At 38.8% G+C, this 5,077-nt stretch overlaps 1 long non-coding RNA gene across 1 annotated transcript; it reads left to right on the top strand.

Moving 5' to 3' along the window:
- Positions 1 to 954: 954 nt before the first annotated feature.
- Positions 955 to 4,281, top strand: LOC138837159 (uncharacterized). Its single transcript, XR_011375207.1, has 3 exons — positions 955 to 1,033; positions 3,804 to 3,832; positions 4,165 to 4,281. It is a non-coding gene; the product is annotated as an uncharacterized lncRNA (long non-coding RNA).
- Positions 4,282 to 5,077: the final 796 nt, after the last annotated feature.

Genomic DNA, 5,077 nt, shown 5'->3' with positions numbered 1-5,077 from the left:
CAGATACTTCTACCATAACTGAGAAGAAGTTGAACAAGTGAAGAAGTAAGTGGACGCTGGCACAAAGAATTCTATCCTTGAAAACTTGGTATCTTTGAGGTTTCTGAATCAAACTCAACTTTCTTCTTTGAACACCAGTTGTAATTTTCAACAGGGGGTTGAGGCTTGGCACATCAGTGGATAGCAGATTACACAGTTGTGGTTGTGGTTGTGCTTTTGGACTCTCATGGATGACAGGGAGGGCTGTGTGTAGCAAGTCAGATCCAGTGGGGAAAAATTTCTCTTCCTATTACAGGGAGAATTTTAGAGGATTATATTTGAGAAATTACTAGAAGTGGGTTGTGAGGAGCATCCTGCTTGCAGGAGTCTCTTTCCACTTCCCAACAATCAATCTGTCCACAGCGTTGTTTGTTTCATCCTCCCCATGTGGATGGACTTCTACCCTGATGATTTCTATGAGCCCAAGAACAATGACACCCTGAAAGAACTGACACAGAATGTCAAGCTCATCATGGCCTCTTCAGACCTGCTCTTCCGCTTACATATTTTTCTGGACCAGCTGGAGGAACCCATGAGACCAAGAAAAAGAGGAAGAAGTCCTTGTTTAGATGCCCCAGAGCTTGTGAGTAGGGATGGAACCTGAGTCTCTAGGGATGTGTCTGATTGGCCAAGAGCCCTTAGTACTCCCCAGCTTGGCAAAATTTCCTTTTATGGATATTCTTTGCCAGGTAATGTCTGTTCTCCTTTTGAAAGAACTTGGAAGTAGCCACTCATTAGAAAAAGCCTACCTCCTCATCAGTGTTCAGTCCCAACTCAAATCCTACTGCTTCTCCTATTAGATCATCTTGGAAGTTTAGTGACACCTTAACTACGAGGGTCTACTCAAAGACTCCTGTACCTATTTTCATTCTCAGGTTTGCATCACCGTAGAAAAGCTCCTGCAGAACTCCAGATAAAGAACCCATCAGTGATGTCGTCTATGGTGACTGATGGAGATTGGAAGCCATCGCTGATCTCCAGAAATCCTGTGAAGGTAGAGGGTGTTTTTCAATTTGTAGAAAGGCCAAAGTAGGTTTTGAGTCCTGTGGATATCCAACTGATTCTGAACCCCACATGTGATGCAGGTGTATCTACACATACCACCAAGGAAAAAGACGATACAGAATGTCTTCCATTGATGTTCACAATCCAGCTAGATCAGCTCTAAATCAGTCAAAAAAAAAAAAAAAAAACACTTCTTGGTGTGATAGTTAAATATGTGCTAATGGAAAATGACCCCAGTGTATGTTTAGGAAAACCAATAAGTGAGGTCCAAAATCTAGATTCAGTTGAGGAAAGGGAATCTTTCCTCACAGAATACCCAGACCAATCTCTCTTCTTGCAAGGTATCCAATTTCCAGTTGATAAATTAGAATCTGTCCCTCCCTGGACTCAGGAAGAAAATCCTGTCTTTATTGAGGAAGTAGATCCCTTTGAAGACTCTGAGGCAGAATTTCTGCCTGAAGGCACCTTAGAGGCCAATCTAGATTTTGAGATTCCTTCTCCCCTTCCTAAGAAAATCCTTATTTTTCTTTTTTTTCTGATTTTTGTAAAAGGTTCATTCTATTTATTTTTCTAACTTTATTAAAATGTAAATGTTTTTGACATATTCTAGAATTCATGAATCCTAAATATATTTCTTTTTAAACCTACAAACTAAAGAATCGTGCATACCTGTTCTGGAGGCGGGGAAGCAGAGTGACAGGGGGCTGTAGAAGAGAGCCTACTGGATATAATCGGAGCTGTTAAATGCAACAAGAGTGACAAGGAAGCCAGGCCATGCCTGTATGGGGTGATAAGGTGGCTACAAAAGGTCTAGAACATAGCAGATCAGATGTCCTAGAAAGCTATTCTGTCAATTGGGACAAATACCACAATACTTATAGCGTTAAGTGGGACTCTCTTCCAACAATGAGTTCAAATCTGTATACATTTTCATTGCATTCATTTGCCTTGAGCAAATATGGAAGGAAAATTTGGCTCCAATAATATAAAAAGTCTACTTTGGGCTGAAAATATTTGACAAAATATATAGGAGTTATGTATACTGGAAAGTAAAAGCCATCATCAATAGAAGAAAGAAGGCTTACATAGATGAACAAACACAAAATCAGGAAAAATTTCCACAATTAAATCAGTTATATGTAAATACATGTTATATTCTTTATGTTCTACATAGTATATTATATAATATATAAGATTCAATATGATTTTTCAAACTAAAAAGGCATTTAAAATTTTAGAATTGCGTGTTTTTTTGCACAAAACATTAGTGTAAATGTTATTGGAGAAAGTAGTGATATAATTTGATTATAATTATATGAATATATATTTGTGTGTTTCTAGATATAACACTGATTATACATAAATATTATATACATATATTTGTATATATCTGTCTATGAAGTGAATATAATGAAAGTGAATATAATGAAACTGAGTTTAGTATGTATAAAAAAGTTGAGTACATGAGACTCAAACCTGTAATCCTACTGATGTAGGAAGCTCGGTTTTGAGTTTTAGTATCTCTTATCCCCAAGCCTTAGATTTTTCAGAGGAGGCATGGGCCCTCCAGTGTAGCAAACAAACATATGCCATGGGATCAAACTCCCTGACCACAGAGGAAAGTCAGTAGAAATCAGGACAAGCTTCTTATCTTGACTGTGTACTCAGTTCCTGTACCAAGAAGGCCATCTTTAGAACACCAGATGGAAAGTTGGCATTCCCTCCACAAGGTTCTAAAAATATCCTTCTGAACGATAGTCTGACTATATTGAATTAAATCTTTTTCCCTTCGCAAGCTGCAAACACGTAGAAATATGACAAGAGCTAAAGAAAGATGGTCAAAGACTTACAAATACATAAAATTATATACTCTGTTTCAGTAATTCAATGACAAATTGTCAAAGGCATGTCGAATTTTTTTAAAGGAAATAGAAACATACTCTGAGTTTATCAGGAACTGGGTGATATTTTGGTTGCTGAATTGTTGAATGCACTTCTGGACAAAGGAGACACATACCTTGGGGAAAATTGTGTGGGGTTGGGTGTCCTCACACGGCTTCACAATAAAATGGCCATAACATCTAGGATGTCACAGCCAACTTTGCCATGGCAGCAAGTAGGTGTCAGGCACTGATTTTGCCCTGAAGTGGACTCAACAACACCAACAGGCAAAAAGAATGAGAAGGAATGACTATTATCCACCAAACTTCAGCTTAAATAGCTGTCCTTACCAGAACTAGGATAAATTGAGCTGGAAAAGGCTGATCTCCATGTCAGGATCCTGAGCACTAAGGACTAGTGTGTGTGTGTGTGTGTTTGTGTTTGTGTGTGTGTGTGTGTGTGTGTGTGTGTGTGTGTGTGTGTGTGTGTGTGTGTGTGTGTGTGTGTGTGTGTGTGTGTGTGTGTGTGTGTGTGTGTGTGTGTGTGTGTGTGTGTGTGAATACTGGGGCTTGAACTCAGGGAGATGACCTTTAGCTTTTTTTAATCAAGGGTAACAGTCTACGACTTGAACCAAATTTCCATGTCTTGATTTTGAATGGTTAATTAGAGATCAAAGTTTCAATGTTGCACATGTTCATTCTTTGTCCCTCCTTTTCAATGACACCTTTAACTTCTTTTTTTTTTTTGGGTCCGGTCATGGGGCCTGAACTCTGGGCCTGGGCGCTGTCCCTCAGCTCTTCAGCTCAAGGTTAGCGCTCTACTGCTTGAGCCACAGCGCCACTTCTGGCTTTTTTCTTTTTTCTTATGTGGTGCTGAAGAATCGAACCCAGGGCCTCGAGCATGCAAGGTAAGCGCTCTACCACTGAGCCACCTTCCCAGCCCCCCTTAAACTTCTGAAAGAGAGATAAATGTAAAAAAAAATGAAAAAAATGAAAGAAAATTAATATCATCTTGTTTCTGTTTCCTGGTCACTGATTATTTTTGAGATAGTGCTTCTTACTAATAAGAATTATTGGTAGAATCTGAAAACCTATTTGAGTAATAAATAGACTAGGAAAAATGTTGTCTCCTATTTTTTATCACTACATTTCTTTTTGTCTAAGTATACATGCCAGACTTACCCTAAGGGCCTAGAATAAGCAAAATGGCTTATAGAGCTCAGATCATATCTTTCCACAGAAGATGACAGCCCCAGAAGAAAAACTTGTCCACAACTTGCACAAGGAAGAGAGAGTTTGATGTCTCCTTAAATCTTAGGATCGAATACTCATGAAGAACCCTGGGGACTGATGACAGCTTAAGGACCTAACATTTCCTGTGTCGTTCCACCATATGAACAGTCACCAGTCTCCCATCATACTGTAGGTGCCACGCCTGACTGGTGACCTTGGCTGTGTCATGAGAACGTGCAGCAGGGCTCTGTCATGGTCATTGGAGAGTCAGTATTGCACACTAAGAGGACATTCATGAAGGTGGTAACAAGGCCTGAGTCAGGGTTTGTCAGATCTAGATGATTTGTAACAGGCACTACTGTATTCTGGCTAAGAATGTGGATATATCATCGGGGTCTTGCACACAAATTTATCAAGTGTTAGCTTGCAACATTTCTGCATGAAAGCCAGCAAAAGGTCATCAATGCCCTCTGAACATATTCTCATCAATATTTAGTAAGTAAAAAGCTATAAAAATCAAGTTCATCATGACGAAAAATCTGATATGAAAACCAAATTGCAGGAGCATTTACAAAAAATGTTTTTCTGTATGTATCAAATGTGACAAAATATTAAAAATTAATGAAGCTGGGAAAGTTAAATTGATTTCTTTTTTTACTATGGTTGCAACTGTCTTTTACATTTAAACTACTTAACAAAAAGAAGGTAGGCCAAGTACCACTGGTGGCTCACACCTGTAATTCTAGCTAGTTAGAAACCTGAGATCTGAGGAAAGTGAATTGAAGTTAGACTACTTAGGAAATCCAGTGAAACTTTGATCTGTAATTAACCATTCAAAATCAAGACATGGAAGTTTGGTTCAAGTCTTAAACTGTCACCCTTGATTAAAAAAGCTAAAGGTCAGCTCCCTGAATTCAAGC

The sequence above is a fragment of the Dipodomys merriami genome, unplaced genomic scaffold, assembly GCF_024711535.1.
Source record: "Dipodomys merriami isolate MVZ:Mamm:240054 unplaced genomic scaffold, mDipMer1.0.p SCAF_264, whole genome shotgun sequence".
Classification (NCBI taxonomy): domain Eukaryota; kingdom Metazoa; phylum Chordata; class Mammalia; order Rodentia; family Heteromyidae; genus Dipodomys; species Dipodomys merriami.
The sequence above is the reverse complement of the archived record's forward strand: the minus strand, read 5'-3'. Positions and strand labels throughout refer to the sequence as shown.